We start from the raw sequence: 17,718 nt of genomic DNA on the forward strand, positions 1-17,718 counted from the left end.
AAATCCATCCTATAAGGGAAATCTATATCACAAAGTGTGTACATTTAAAAATTAAAAGAAGCACAAATAAATGACTTAATGTTGTAACTTCAAATTTTGGAAAAGTAAACAAAACAAGAATAAACCAATTTTAACATCAGTTGGTAGAAAGAACTAATAAAACTAAGAGAAGAGATCCATGAGATAAAATAGAAACATAGAAAGCAGTAAAAAGATTCAATAAATTTATGAACTGGTTCTTTGCAAAAATAAACAAGATGGACAAACCCTTGACACTCCCCCTCCCCACAAAAGAAAGGCAAAGACCAGGTGGATTTACAGAAGAATTCTATCAGAGACTCAAAGATCTATAACTAATCCTTTTAGAAATATTTCATAAATAGAAACAAAAGAAGTGGAACAAAATTCCTTCTATCCATTATCCATATACATCCTAAATTTTTTTAACCATAAAATTTCTAGAAATGATAAGCAATTTAACAATGTCAGAGGGTACAAAATCAGCTTGCAGAGATCTGTATCCTACCATGTTTCTGGTAAAATTAATATTGTGAAATGAAAAATTTACCAAAACGTATTTGCAAAGCCAGCTCTACTTTTATTATTTAAGTTTTTGTTTCCTTCTTCAGATAACTCTTTTCTCTACCAGTATATACATTCCTATTCTTGGTGGTAAAGAAATAAGGGATGAAACATGCAGTTCTAATTTTACTGCATAGAGATCTGCATAAAATTTCAAAAATCTTCCTGCAGGGGATATGTGATTCAAGACAAAGCTCACAGCATGGAGCCAACACAGATATTCCTCCAAATGCACAGCTCAATGAAGTACAGTGAAAGGAGAGCTTGTCTACCATGCACAGACAGCTGAGGGTTGGCAGATAGATTAAAATGGTAGCATGTTTCATAGCTGGAAAAATATGCTGTCCATAGATGAGGAAAGAGTTCTTGTCATTCCTTTGACTTTTGAACAGTTTATAATGTTGGAACAGTTATGCTATTTTATTACAGGATGATAGGAGCAAAAATTGATTTCCAACGTATCAACCTTTTCATGATCTGTAACATATGAATATTTTATAGGACTTACCTCGTTTAATTAAATTTTTTTTGCCATGGCTTTATAGCCTGTGGCAATAGTAAGCGATTTGCTTTAAAGTATTTAAACTTTTGTATATTTACATGAACACTTGTAACTTCCTTGTTATTTTATTGATTTCAAAACTGTTATCGAATCTCCAGGGAGTAACTCAGATTTTAATTTGCTTTTTATACAATTGTATTTGTGTGCACCAGGCACACAAGCCATTTCGACAGTGTAAGGAATAGGTTCTCCCATGAGGTTTATGTCAACACATGAGTACCAACAGATAAGGAGCTGTTCATGAAATTTTCCACAGAAGAAAATGGTCTGTATGAAGGGATTGCACATATCATCCTTTGTGTTAGAAACCCTAGAGGGATGAGAAAGCAAGGTGGGAGGAGGATGTGAGGTGCCTGTGGCTGGGCAGTCAGAGCAGAGTTAAGCAGCCTTTGGAGACTCCCCCTACCCCCATACTTCTGTCTCTAGACCAGGATAGATGAAAAAGCAGTCTTTTCTTGCATGAAATATTTTTCCTCTTTGAGAATATCAATACTCATTCTCAAGTAATAGAATAAAAAATTAAAAATTAACATGTAGTACTTACTACATCTGACCCCATGCTAACATTAGATCTTATTTCATAGTATCTAAGGCTACCTGCTATGAACCACCTTAGTTCCACCTTTATCTTTTATATTCACACTTTCCAACCTTGACTCTGAGGAATAAGATTAGCCCACTCCCCTGACCCCATTTCTTGCTTCAGTGAGAGGAGTACAGGGAGTTCTAACCAATCTCCATATCACTACCATGACTACTAATTTACATTCTTAAAGTTGGTAGCATTGTTCATAGAAGAGGCATATTCAGCCCTATTGCCTACAGCTATAGGTCAGGAAGGGTTATTACATTAATATTAATACATATTGGAGAAATAAGTAGAAATCTTTTGCCAGAATGTCTAAGAAAATCTATATAAGCACAATTCTAATCACCGTTTTTTTTTTTTTTTTTTTTACTTCTCACAAGAACATGGTTTCCTTAGAATCACAGTTTTGGTCAGTAATAGAAGTCTAAATGTTAGAAATATATAGTTATAATTCAAACTTTGTGTAATCTCTTTAAAGGGCAGAGGAAGAGTACATAGATAAGTTGATTTCATTGAAAAGTTATTGCAATATTAGAGGACAGTCATGACTTTTATATACAAACATTTTATTTTCCCTTTATTTCTTGATGTCTTACTTGAGTTAAGATTTTTTTTCTCTGCATCATTCCATTTATAATGGTAATTTTGAACTGCTGCTGAAAAGGGAAACTAAGACATTGGACAATATTTTATTTGTTTTCTTTCTTAGTTAAACAACATGAAACTTTGTTCCAATTCAGTGGTGTACAATTCCCTAATACCAAGCAAACATGACCCGCATAGCTGGAAGTCAGTTAAGAAACTCACATCTTTATCCATTCTTCAGTTGAGGGGCATCTGGGCTGTTTCCAGCTTCTGGCTATTACAAATAAAGCTGCTACAAACATGGTTGAGCAAAGGTCCTTTTTGTGTACTTGAGCCTCTTTTGGGTATATGCCTAGGAGTGGTATGGCTGGATCTTGAGGAAGCACTATGCTTAGTTGTCTGAGAAAGCGCCAGATTGATTTCCAGAGTGGTTGTACAAGTTTGCATTACCACCAGCAGTGGAGGAGGGTTCCCCTTTCTCCACAACCTCTCCAACCTGTGTTGTCACTTGAGTTTTTAATCTTGGCCATTCTCATGGGTGTAAGATGAAATCTCAGGGTTATTTTGATTTGCATTTCCCTGATGGCAAATGAGGTTGAGCATTTCTTTAAGTGCTGCTCTGCCATTCGATATTCCTCTACAGAGAATTCTCTGTTTAGCTCTGTTCCCCATTTTTAAGTGGATTACTTGGTTTGCTGCTTTTCAGCTTCTTTAGTTCTTTATATATACTGGATATGAGTCCTCTGTCAGATAAAGGGTTGGTGAAGATTCTTTCCCAATCTGTAGGCAGTCGCTTTGTTTTGATGACTGTGTCCTTTGCTTTACAGAAGCTTTTCAATTTCATGAGGTCCCATTTATTGATTGTTGCTCTTAGAGTCTTTGCTGTTGGTGTTCTGTTCAGGAAGTTTTCTCCTGTACCAATGAGTTCTAGGGTATTCCCCATATTTTTTTCTAGCCAATTTAATGTGTCTGGTTTTATGTTGAGGTCTTTGATCCACTTGGACTTCAGTTTTGTGCAGGGTGACAAGTATGGATCTATTTTCATTTTTCTACATGTAGACATCCAGTTGGACCAGAAGTTGGACACAGCTCAGATGCCCCTCAACTGAAGAAAGAATGCAGAAACTGTGGTACATCTATACAATGGAGTATTACTCAGCAATGAAAAATAAGGAAATCATGAAATTTGCAGGTAAATGGTGGGACCTGGAAAGAATCATCCTGAGTGAGTTGTCCCAGAAGCAAAAAGACACACACGGTATATACTCACTCATATAAACATACAACATAGAATAAACCCACTAATATCTGTACAGCTAAATATACTAAGCAAAAGAGAGGACCCTAACTAAAATGTTCAATACCCATCCTGAAAGGCAAAGAGGATGGACATCCGAAGAAGAAGAAAACAGGAAACAAACCTAGGAACCTGCTACAGAGGGCCTCTGAAAGCCAGAAGAAGAAAACAGGAAACAACCTAGGAACCTGCCACAGAGGGCCTCTGAAAGCCTCTGCCATGCAGACTGTGAAAGCAGATATTGAGCCTGATGGCCAACTGACAGGCAGAGTGAATGGAATTTTATGTAAGAAGTGGGAAATATTAAGAGCTGGTGAGGACAGGAACTCCACAAGGAGAGCAACAGAACAAGAAAATTTGAACACAGGGAACTTCCCAGAGACTCATATACCAACCAAGGACTATTCATGGATAGGACCTCCCCTATCAGTGGACTTTGGGAGGGACATGCATGCAGAAAGGGGGGGGGGGAGGGTGGGACCGGGAGGGGAGGGGGGAGGGGCTTATGGGGGGATATAAAATGAATAAAGTGTAATTAATAAAAGTTAAAAAAAAGAAACTCAAATCTTTATTTACACTCAGACATGTTGGAGAGTGAGACCACTTTTTGGATTCTCAGAGATGCCGTGACAGGAAGTTTTTCCTAGTAGCTTTCAGATGATTTGTCCAAGGCTTAAAAAGAGAAGTCAGTTTTTCCACAACATCTCATGTATCAAAGGGGTCATTTCAGTGTGAAAGTAGAAAGAGTCCATAAAATTTTGGTATTAGGTTTTTATCATGCACAATTCTGTGGGTTCAAGAAAGAATGGATGCTGAAGAAACTGAGCATGGATTAGGAAATTGGAAATACACTCTTTTTTAGCTATTGTATCCACAAGCTCAATACATTTGAAGAGTTTTCTGACAAAACTCTATGTAACCTCTATGGAAAAGGTCACTTTTCTAAGTGTGTGATACTGGTATAACTATACTCTGAGCTATAATTTTAAGCTATACTGTAGTGACCTTTTTGAAATTTGCTTTAATATATGTTTCACTTTTAGGGACACTAAAGTACATTTGATTACATTAGTATCGGGGGTATATGAAAACAAAGTTAACCTGTAAAATATTGGAAAAACACTTTCTGTCCTCAGGAAACTTTTTTTTAAGGGAATGTTTGCTGTTTTGCCACACATTTATATAGCATCACATTAAGTTCTAATAATTTGACAATATCACAATTTAGATTTCATAAGTAATGAGTGCCTTTACCTTTTTTTTTTTTTTGCTATTTATGTGAAAAATTTTGCCCCAATTTATAATATGGTTGTTTCATATATACATGGAAATTTTTCTGGTATAAAATTTTCTAAAATTATTATAATGTAATTCATAATTGTTCTATTTTTAGTGATCTATGGTGGTTGATGCAATAATCATTTGAGAGGCTGAGACAGAAGGATGAACAGGAGTTCATGGAAAGCTTATGGTATCTATAAGTTCTAGGCTAACCCTGGATACATAATGATACTATGCTTCAATTAAAAATACAAAAAATCCATCTGAAAATTCCTTTCAAATATTTTTGCATTTCTTATTTTAGAGAGCTTGGTTTTAAAAGTAAGCTTTGTTATATTCTCAGAACATTGAAATAGATCTAGAAATAAAGAGTATAAAATTGTGAAGGAATATTGAGTAGAGATACCACTACTGACTGGACAGTAGCAAACAACTCCAGGGAGATTTATTTTAGATTGTCATATTTTTTATTTTATTATATCCTTCTTGAAATTAATACATACTTAAATAAAATTAAGTCTTAGTAGATGTCTCTACCAGACTCATTTGTTCGTGCAAACTATGCCATTTATTCTAATCACAAACATAATTATTCTTAAGCAGAACACATATAAACAAGATTCACCATGTATTTTAGTGGGTAGTAGATGAATCCTTTATCTTTCTATAGAGCTTAAAGTTCAAGGCACAGATTCATCCCATTTTTAATTTAAAAGAAGTATTATGTTGTGCTTTAAAAATTTTGTTGTCAGACTTATTGAATAGTACATAAGGACAGCTTAAACATGCAAGACAATTCAATGAGTGTGTAAATATTTAATTTCTAGGTAATTTGTAAAATTTTCTCATTAAAATTGTTGATGAGTCTGTTTAATGTGTGTTTTTCTAAAAAACAAATCTTGGGGGTAAAATTGTCCTCAATTCCTGTACATTGAGATTTATAAATAAAAACATGCCTCTACAAAACTTTTTTTGACAAACCATATTTTTTAAAGATTTATTTATTTTATGTATATGAATGTACTATCTGCATGTACACCTACATGCTAGAAGCAGGAATCAGAGTCCAGTGTTGATGGTTGTGAGCTACCATGTAGCTGCTGAGAATTGACCTCAGGAACTCTGGATGAGCAGATAGTGCTCTTAACCACTGAACCATCTCTCTACCATCCCATATTTTAAAGGCAAAACACAAAATATCAATGACTTCATTTCATACTTTTTACTAACATTTTAACTGACAGGAAGTTCTCCTCATTTGTTGAAAAAAATTATTTCATTTCATAAATTTATAAGACATTAAACATTCCAGATATCACACCAGGTGTTAAGATGATGATTTATTTCATCTAAAACCCAGAAATCAAACAGGGGTTTTATGGTATGTTCACAAATAATTGTAAGAGTGTATAATGTAAATAAATCCTAGCACAGCTAAAGAATCTGTAAAAGCTTTAGGCAGGATATGTATTTTGGTAGAACTTTAAGCAAAGTTGTAGAATTAAGACTGCTGGATGAACCCAGAAGCAGATGGTATATACTCACATGGTATATACTCACTCATAAGTGGATATTAGTCATATAATATAAGATAAACATAATAAAATCTATACTCCTAAAGAAACTAAACAACAAGGAACACCCTAGGGAAGATGCTCAATCCTCATTCAGAAGGAAAAACATGATAGTCATTGGAAGCAGGGGAAGACAGGGAATAGGACAGGAGCCTACCACAGACAGCCTGTGAAAGACTCGATGTATCAAAGCAGAGGCTGAGATTCATAGTTAAACTTTGGCAGAATGCATAGAATCTTAGGAAAGAAAGGGGAGATAGAAAGACATGGAGGGGACAGGAGCTCCACAAGGAGACCAACAGAGCCATAAAAACTGATCCTTGAGGACTCTGAAGAGAATGATACCCCAACCAATGACAATGCATGGAAAGGAGCTAAAATTTTGGCTCAAATGTAACCCACAGACTCAGTCTCCAAGTGGGTTCCTTAGTAAGAGGATCAGGACATTTCTCTGGCATGAACTCAGTGGCAGGCTCTCTGTTCACCTCCCCTTAGGGAGTATAGCTTTGCCAGGCCACAGAGAAGGACAATGCAAGTAGTCCTAATGAGACCTGATAGGCTAGGGTCAAGTATAAGGGTAGGAGGATCTCCCTTACCAGTGGACTAGGAGAGGGGCATGGGAGGAGAAGAAGGAGGGAGGGTGGGATTTGGGAGGAGATGAGGATTGGGGCCACAGCCAGGATACAAATTGAATAAATTGCAATAAATGATAATAAAAACTGTTGAATGAAAACATAATTTTGATTAACAAATAAAAAATAATTGGGAAGCCTTTCTTTTATAAAATTACAAGCCATTGGGTTGCAGACTGGCTCAGCAGTGAGGGGCTGGTTGATTTTTGCAGAATTTCCAGAACCCATGTGTCAACTCACAGCCATCTGTAACTCCATTTCCAAAGAATTTGATGCTCTCTTATGTCCTCTGTGGGAACCAAGTACACATGGGGTACACAGACATAAATGTATGTAAGCAAAATACTCATAGATGGAAAATAAAATAATTAAGTCTTTACAAAAATTTCTGTAATTTAAAAATTAGCAATTGATACTTATATTATTGTATAACCTCTTAGAGAAGATGTTACATTATAGATCTACAATATATGTCCTTGAATGCTCTATATGAATCATTTTCTTTTAAAATATTTTTATTTTATTTGTATGGAATTTTTTTTAGTATGTGTTTGCTGGCAACATATCAATGGCCGGTGTCCCCTGAGGTCAGGAAAGTCATCAGATTCCCTGGAACTAGAGCTAAGGTTGCTGTGAATGCTTGTGGGTGCTGGGAACCAATCAGTGGTGTCAGTTGGGTGAGCAGCCAGTGTGCTTACCCACTAAGTCATCTCTCCAGCCCCCAGGGGAAAAATAATTGAGTTAGGGACTCAAAGAAGAAAACTAGGATTCCTATAATATTGATTGAGTGGGATGGAGGTGTAAGCAGGAGCTAACCATGGTGAGGGCACAACCATCTCAGAATTTGCCAGTGAAAGACAAGGTAAATGTGGAACAAACAGGAGAAAATTAATAGGAAAATGATTATATGAATCGAAACTCAATATGGCAAGCTTCCCTGTCTTTGTGTGGCTTCCCTTTCCCTCCCTCTTCTTCTCCTATGCCCCTCCCCAAGTCCACTGATAGGGGAGGTCCTCCTACCCTTCTATTTGACTCTAGTCTATCAGGTCTCATCAGGACTGCTTGTGTTGTCTTTCTCTGTGGCCTGGCAAGGCTACATCCCCTAAGGGGAGGTGAACAGCGAGCCTGCCACTGAGTTCATGACAGAGAAAGCTCCTGTTCCCCTTACTATTTTTTCTGGATGAAAAGCCATTAATGGAAAGGTCAACAAATGCTTCATTAAATCAATCAGTTAGTTGCAGAATTAGCCTAGAAAGTGTTTATCTTTAGCAATTTAAAGCTCTAATGTTGTCTTTCTGGTGACTTAAAAGAAGAATTCCCATGGTATACCAGAGTCACAGAACTTACCCAGAGAGGCAGACCTCAGTGCAGTTTCATTTTCCACAACCGTATGATTCACAGCTAGTTTTATCTTACCGAACCACATTTTGTTAATGAGAGAGTGCTAAAAGAAAACAATAGTGCAAGTATAAAAGATCCAGATGAAAACACAGAACTCCAAATCATAAGAGCTTAAGGATAAATTAAATTCATTAAGAAAGAGACTTGATATATTCTGTTCAGCCTCACACTTCTGGAAATCACATAAGTAATTGGTCCAGAGAACAGAAAATGTGCACAATGGTTGAATTAATAAGAAGATACAGACAGTCCTGATGAAAGCTGATATGTTAGGGTCAGAGAGTAGGGGAGGAGAACCTCCTCTATCAGTGTACTAGGGGAGGGACATATGGGGGAAGAAGAAGGGAAGGAGGGTGGGAGCAGAAGGAGATGAGGGAGGGGGCTACACCTGGGATACAAAATGAATTGTAATAAATAATAATAATAATAATAATAGAAAAAATAAATAAAAATGTCTGATTAAGTTAAGTACCCTTCTTGCCAAAATAATCAACAGTTTTTAGAATGAATTTCTCCAAATTTTCCTTCTTTACAATTATTTTAAGAGAGACATTCTTCAATGTTATTTTTCCAATGTGTATGGTTGAGCAGGAGAATTTAGCCTGGCATCTCAACAGTGTCTTTTGCAGATTTTCTTTGCCAGGGCTCCTGCATGTCTTGATTCTTTCAAGAAAGGGTATACATCTGTTTTAGGTTCAGGCCGCGTGTACTTTGTGGTTGTTCATAGTCTCTCCTCAGCTTCATATTGCATGCTCAAGTTATCTGGTGAAGTTTATAGGTTGAGTCTAGCTCCTTAACAGTTAGAGTTTGATTTATGTATTATTTTAGGATTACATTCTATGAAAAAAATCATACACCCAATCTGGATTCTTGCTTTGATGTCTTGAGAGAAATTAAGTGGCTTTTCCTTTTAGAGTAAAAATAAACTACCACAGAAACCAAGATAGAGATATTACACAGCGAAGTGGGCAAATGCAGTACACAACAAAATATGCATAGAAGACTAGAGGGATGGTGAGGACTGAGGAACCAGAGAACCAACGGAAGCAGTGTTTACAAGGTGGTGATAAGATCTTAGACATCATAGAGAAATCGGAGATAAAGAAACATTGTTTCAGAAATGTACAAACAACTGAAAGTGACTCCGGAGGAAGCAGGTAGAGATGATTCTATCGATGTTTGAAGTATGGGAAGTGTATTGTCAGTTCTGAGTCACAGAGAAGATAACGATCAAATGGGCAGGAGCGGAATGGCCACTTATCAAGAACTGAACTTGATTTGAAACATATACATTACTTCAAAGTAAAAATCTTCCAGTTTTCTTAATGATCTTATATAATATTATTTATTGTTTCTTTGATATCCTAATTTTAAAAATCCTGAACATAAACTTAAGAATGTTAAATATTTGTGTTTCTTTAAGTGGAAAATATAGTTTTCCTGTTAGTTTTAATCTGATACTTGATAAAGGAACAGAAATTTTGAGAAACCACACATTCTTTTTTTTAACTTTTTTTTTTTACTTTTTATTGATTCTTTGTGAGTTTCACATCATGTGCCCCAAGCCCACTCATCTCCCATCTCTTTGTATCTGCCCTCCAGCCCTGCAACCTCCCCCACCCAAAGAAAATAAAAAACAAAAACATCGTGAAAGCTGTAGCGTGTCACAGTGTGTCATACTGTAGACCACACAGTACCCCCACGTGCCCACTCATCTTTACTTAGAAATGCTCATTGCAATGAAGCTCCTTCTACAAGTTGCTTTGGTTATGGTGTTTTATCACAGCCACAGAAAGGTAAGCAATACACTCCCATTCTCGGCTCTTCAAAAGCACCTCTCCCAGAGCTCTAAGGGAGACTCATCCATTGCGTCACCTCCTGTCTATGTCTAAGAGGTTTTATGGACTTTTTTTTTTTCAATGCAGTTTATTCAGGAACCTTGAACAATCATCTGACCCTGGGGAAAGCCAGCCCACAGCTTAAATAGCCTCTGGGTAGCCAACCCCAGAGTGCCACGTGGGCAATGCAGATAGGTCCACATACACGGAAGCAAGCCAGATCCTCGGCCTTAGCCAAATGTGGAGTTGTTCGTGAAAGAGAGCACTCACCATCGGGAAGGTGGAAGGCGGAAACCAGCTCCATCTTTAAGGCATAGCATTCCACAGCTCTCTACAGTTGCCCCTTTTTGTTTTAGACGCATCAGGCAAGAGTAGAGGTCTGATCTCTGATATTAGAAATAAATTGGGACTTTGTACTGATGGTCATTTAGGTGTCATCCACCCAAAGAGCATCAGACCCGTCTGATACCTTTTTCTCAGAGGCGGGACCTGGGGCATCAACCCACATGCAATCAGACATGCTCTTCTCTGTGTCGAAAGCAGCTGACCCTGAGTGCAGTGCTTAGCCTCGCATCCTGAGCATAACATTTTAGCTTTTTATGGTAGCCAACCATGCTTGGGGAGACTGTCCTGCTTCAAAGACTGTAAAGGCCTGAATGATCATGGCTGCATTACACTGTTGTGAGACTCTAATCTTGCATATACACCACAGGCAAACCAAGGAGACCAACACCAGAAGGCCTGCTAACACTCCCATGCCCGCCCATTCCTTCAGATGATTCATGGCTGCAGCAATCCATGATGATAATCCTGTGGCTAGTCCTGCGTGCACTCTGGTAGAATTTACTGTGACAATGGCCACTCTCAGCTGCTCCATCGTAGTATCGAATTCTCCAGTCCAATTACCTAAAATATAGCTAGACAATTGTTTAGACAGATTTGCAGCACAGGAAAAATTCTCATGTTATATGCTAGTGACTCAAAGTCCAGCATATTTTCATTGACAGCCAAGTTGAGCGATTCGCCATAGGGTATCAAGTTGCTCCTGCACAAGGTCAATCCTCTGATTGAATACCATCAAGCTTCCTTTTAGTTGAGCATTAATTCCTTTTTGTACAACTAAGGCATGAGCTACATTGGCTAAATGATTATTCCCAGGGTCTGAGCAGTCTGCCCAGTATGACTCTTGGCTAATGCCCCGGTGGTAGCTCCAACAGCCGCCAATGAGATGGCAGTAACAATGGTGGCTGTAGTTCCAAGATCCCTTTTCTGTTTGAAGAGAGTCATAGTGTGAGGGGCATTAACGGGCACAGGCACCCAGCGAGGCATGCGAGTAACCAGGGCATACCTAAATTTACTAGCATTCCGGCATTGGGCAAAAAAGCAAGTATCATTACCACAATTACTTGGCTCTATCTGGCTAATAATGAATAGAAATGGGAGATATAAACAAACAGGTGTGGGCTTATAGGAAATATTATGAGAAGCCTTAACCCCCTCGTTGGAACATCCTGCATCAGTTCTAGAACTAGCAGTGGTGGTGTCCGAGTTCTGAGTAGGTTCAGGAGACCATTGCCCCCAGGGGAGAGACATGCTCCATGTAAATTGACTAACTCCATGTTTTCCTCCACTTTTGAAAGTCATTTAAGGTTCTTAAATTATTTTTTCCCGTTTTTTTAAAATTTTTCATCAATTACACTTTATTCATTCTGCATCCCCCCCATATGCCCCTCCCTTCTCCCCTCCCAATCCCACCCTCCCTCCTCCCTCTGCTTGCATGCCATTCCCCAAGTCCACTGATAGGGGAGGTTGTCCTCTCCTTTCTGATCTTAGTCCATCAGTTCACATCAAAAGAGGCTGCATTGTCCTCTACTATGGCCTGGTAAGGCTGCTCCCCCCCCCCCCAGGGGGAGGTGATCAAAGAGCAGGCCAATCAGATTATGTCAGAGGCAGTCCCTCTTCACATTACTATGTAACCCAATTGGACTCTGAACTGCCCTGGGCTACATCTGTGCAGGGGTTCTGGGTTATCTCCATGAATAGTCCTTGGTTGGAGTATGAGTCTCTGGGAAGTTCCCTGTGTTCAAATTTTCTTGTTCTGTTGCTCTCCTTGTGGAGACCCTGTCCTCTCCAGCTCTTACTATTTCCCAGTTCTTACCTAAAATTCCATTCACTCTGCCCCACAGTTGCCCATCAGGCTCAGCATCTGCTTTGATAGTCTGAAGGGCAGAGGCTTTCAGAGGCCCTCTGTGGTAGGTTCCTAGGTTGTTTCCTGTTTTCTTCTTCTTCTGATGTCCATCCTCTTTGCCTTTCTGGATGGGGATTGGACATTTTAGTTAGGGTCCTCTCTCTTGCTTAGTTTATTTAGATGTACAGGTTTTAGTGGGTTTGTCCTATGTTGTATTTCTATATGAGTGAGTATATACCATGTGTGTCTTTTTGCTTCTGGGACAACTCACTCAGGATGATCCTTTCAAGATTCCACCATTTGCCTGAAAATTTAATGATTTCCTTATTTTTCATTGCTGAGTAATATTCCATTGTGTAGAGGTACCACAATTTCTGCATCCATTCTTCAGTTGAGGGGCATCTGGGTTGTTTCCAGCTTCTGGCTATTACAAATAAAGCTGCTACAAACATGGTTGAGCAAATGTCCTTTTTGTGTACTTGAGCCTCTTTTGGATATATGCCTAGGAGTGGTATGGCTGGATCTTGAGGAAGCGCTATTCCTAGTTGTCTGAGAAAATGCCAGATTGATTTCCAGAGTGGTTGTACAAGTTTACATTCCCACCAGCAGTGCAGAAGGGTTCCCCTTTCTCCACAACCTCTCCAGCATGTGTTGTCACTTGAGTTTTTGATCTTGGCCATTCTCATGGGTATAAGGTGAAATCTCAGGGTTGTTTTGATTTGCATTTCCCTAATGGCTAGTGAAGTTGAGCATTTCTTTAAGTGCTTCTCTGCCATTCGATATTCCTCTACAGAGAATTCTCTGTTTAGCTCTGTTCCCCATTTTTTAAGTGGATTACTTGGTTTGTTGCTTTTCAGCTTCTTTAGTTCTTTATATATACTGGATATGAGTCCTCTGTCAGATAAAGGGTTGGTGAAGATTCTTTCCCAATCTGTAGGCGGTCGCTTTGATTTGATGACTGTGTCCTTTGCTTTACAGAAGCTTTTCAATTTCATGAGGTCCCATTTATTGATTGTTGCTCTTAGAGCCTGTGCTGTTGGTGTTCTGTTCAGGAAGTTTTCTCCTGTACCAATGAGTTCTAGGGTATTTCCCACTTTTTTTTCAAGCCGATTTAATGTGTCTGGTTTTATGTTGATGTCTTTGATCCACTTGGACTTCAGTTTTGTGCAGGGTGACAAGTATGGATCTATTTGCATTTTTCTACATGTAGACATCCAGTTGGACCAGCACCATTTGTTGAAGATGCTATCTTTTTTCCATTGTATGGTTTTGGCGTCTTTGTCAAAGATCAGGTGTCCATAAGTGTGTGGGTTTATTTCTGTTTCCTCTGTTCGGTTCCATTGATCCACCATTCTGTTTTTATGCCAGTACCATGCAGGAAAACACACATTCTTGAGTGGAAATTTTTTCACTTCTTTGATAGTAAAGTCAACTATCTGAAAGCAGAAAACCAAGAGCAATACAATATCTTGATTTGGCAGGAAAAAAAATTAGACTTAAATATACATGACTTGCTTTATTTTATTCTCTTTTATAGAAAATTTGCAGATATTTGTTTTTACCCCAAATTCAAGTCCAAATGTTACATAATGATATAATTCTTATGAAACCTTTCTGTCCTTGAATGTACCTGTTAGCATTTAGCTGTTTTAATGAACAAGTGTTATCTATCAATTGAATCTTCCTATATACACACTCAAGTGTGATGTTATCCTTTAAAAGAGCACAATGGATGTCTTTATACATCAAATATAGCAGTGCTGTGTTCAATTAAAAATCCTTTAATATATTAGTTTTGTTTGAATTGAATAACTCTTCCTTATATGAATTATAGCCAGCTTGCTCTACTTCATAACTTGGAAAAATTAATTATTCTTAACTTTTAAAGCAGATTTATGTTACAAAAGCAGAAATCAAAATAATGAAAGATATTTTAAAACATAATGGTTTTATTTACCATTAAAGATTACATTAAGAATTATTTACCACTCAAAGTATCATACAGCTTATGCTAGATTTTTAAAAAGCTAGAGAAAGCAAAGAAATTTTAAGTCTATAATACAGTAGTATAAATACAACAAAGTTGAAACTATTTGTATAAGTTGAGTTATAGTTAAATGTAGGGTAAGAATTTCATAGTACATGTGGATGTCAATTGCAATCTTTTAAGATACTTTAGTAACCAATTAATATAAAATATTTTTAATTTAAAAATATCAGTGCATATAGAGACACTGAGGAAATTTTAAAGTACCATTTAATACTTTTCTGTTGCATACACAGTGCATATGCAAGCAAAAACATTAAGGAAATGTGTTCTATTCTCCCAAGCCTAGAGACAACATAATTCTGGTATACAACATTTTGTATTTTCATAGGTATTTAAGTGATGGAAAGAGTAAACTGAAGATGTCTCTTCAATAATTTTGACAGAAACAGTATGAGAGTTTATGGTAGAGAATCAATAGTTCCATTATGAAGCTCTAGCTTTCAACTGCCTTTTAAATAGCCAAAATAAAATTTCCATAAATATCATGGTACACACTGCTAACTTTCAGAACAGAACTGAGGGCCTGAAACATAAACATTTACATCACAAGCATTTGGATAATTTATAAATCCATGACTCCAGATAAGATTATTTAGGGAACAAATGTAGGGAAAGACAAAAATGGATTGCATGGCATGATTCCAATGGGTTTTAGTATTAACAGACCAAAATTTGAGGGACAATCTGGCTTAGGAGGCAAAGCGAGAAAATCCACTGAGAAGATAGGACAGCATGGGGAACAGAGATTCAGACTGAAGTATTCCTCTGACTGAAAGCATTCAGATGAGAGTAGTGAAAAGTAAACACTTGACCAGCAAAACCACTGTCATTAGAAAATTCAGACATGGTGTTTAACTTCTTTGAGCCTCGGGATGCTATGGAGAGAATAACAGTCTATGTTAATGGCATATTGTGGCATTTTATCTGTTCATATAAACTAAGTTTAAAAGCTCTAATGACTACCTCTGGACAGGGGTTCCAGGCCATCTCCATGAGTAGTAATTGGCTGGAGTATCAGTCTCAGAAAAGACCCCTGTACCCACACTTTTTGGATCTGCTGCTCTCCTTGTGGAGCTCCTGTCCTCTCCAGGTCTTACTATCTCCCACTTATTTCATGAGATTCCCTGCACTCTGCTCAAAGTTTGGCTATGAGTCTCAATATCTGCCTTGATACCATGCAGGGTAGATCCTTTCAGAGGCCCTCTGTGGTAGTCTCCTGTCACCTGTTTTCTCCCTCCTCTGATGTCCATCCTCTTTGCCTTTATGAATGACTTAGCCAGAGTCCTCCTTCCTGATTAGCTTCCTTAGTTGTACAGAGTTTAGCATGTTTATCCTATATTATATGTCTAGTATCCTCTTATGAGTGAGTATATACCCTGTATGTCTTTCTGTTTCTGGGATACCTCACTCACTCAGGATAATCTTTTCTACTTCCCACCATTTGCCTGCAAATTTCATGATTTCCTTGTTTTTCATCGCTGAGTAATATTCCATTGTGTAGATGTACCACAGTTCATGTATCCATTCCTCAGCTGATGGGGCATCTTGGCTATTTCCAACTTCTGGATATTAAAAATAAAGCTGCTACAAACATAGTATTCTTAATTGTCTGAGAAAGTACCAGATTGATTTCCAAAGTGGTTGCACAAGTTTACATTCTCACCAGCAATGGAGGAGTGTTCCCCTTTCTCCACAACCTCTCCAGCATGTGTCACCTGAACTTTTTTTTTTTTGTTAGGTAGTTTTTAAATCTTTTTTAAAATTAATTTTATCTTGTATGGGTTTGACATCTTTGTCAAAGATCAGGTGTCTATAAGTGTGTGGGTTTATTTCTGGGTCTTCTGTTTGTTTCCATTGATCCAACATTCTGTTTCTGTGTCAGTACCATGCAGTTTTTATAACTGTTGCTCTATAGTACATCTTAAGATCAGGGATGGAGATACCTCCAGAAGATCTTTTATTGTAGATGATTGTTTTAGCAATTCTGGGTTTCTTGTTATTCCATATGAAGTTGAGAAATTTTCTTTCCAGTTCTGTAAAGAATTGTGTTGGTAATTTGATGGGAATTGCATTGAATCTGTACATTGCTTTTGATAAGATGGCCATTTTTACTATGTTAATCCTGCCAAGCCATGAGCATAGTAGATCTTTCCATCTTCTGATACCTTCTTCTCATTCTTTCTTCAGAGACTTGAAATTTTTTTCATACAAGTCTTTGACTTGCTTGGTTAGGGTTACACCAAGGTACTTTATGTCATTTGTGGCTATTGTGAAGGGTGTTTTTCCCTCATTTCTTCCTCAGCCCTTTTGTCTTCTGTATACAGGAGGGTTAGTGATTTTTTTTAGTTAATTTTGTATCTGGCCACTTTGCTGAAGGTGTTTATCAGCTGTAGGAGTTCCCTGATAGAATTTTTGGGGTCACTCACATATACTATCATATCATCTGCAAATAGTGATAATTTGACTTCTTCCTTTCCAATTTATATCTCCTTGATCTCCTCCAACTGTCTTAGTGCTCAGTCAAGGACTTCCAGAACTACGTTGAAGAGATATGGAGAGAGTGGGCAGCCTTGTTTTGTCCCTGATTCCAGTGGGATTAATTTAAGTTTCTCTCCATTCAGTTTGATGTTGGCTATAGGCTTGCTGTATATCACCTTTACTATGTTTAGATATGTGCCTTGTATCCCTGATCTCTCCAATACTTTAAACATGACTGGATGTTGGATTTTGTCAAATGCTTTTGAAGCATCTAGGGAGATTATCCTGTGTTTTTTTTTTTCTTTCAGTTTGTTAATATGGTGGATCACATTGATGAATTTCCATATATTGATCCACACCTGCATACCTGGGATGAAGCCTACTTGGTCATAGTGGATGATATCTTTGATGTGCTCTTGTATTCCATTTGCAAGTATTTTGTTGAGTATTTTTGCATCAATGTTAACGAGGGAGATTTGCCTGGAATTCTCTTTTTTGGTGGGCCTTTGTGAGGTTTAGGTACCAAGGTGAGTGTGGCTTCATAGAATGAGTTTGGTAGTTTCCTTCTGTTTCTATTTTGTAGAATAATTGGAAGAGTGTTGGTTTTAGGTCTTCTTTGAAGGTCTGGTAGAATTCTGTGCTGAAACCATCTGGTCCTGGG

Source organism: Meriones unguiculatus, chromosome 20 (assembly GCF_030254825.1).
Source record: "Meriones unguiculatus strain TT.TT164.6M chromosome 20, Bangor_MerUng_6.1, whole genome shotgun sequence".
NCBI classification, from domain to species: Eukaryota; Metazoa; Chordata; class Mammalia; order Rodentia; family Muridae; genus Meriones; species Meriones unguiculatus.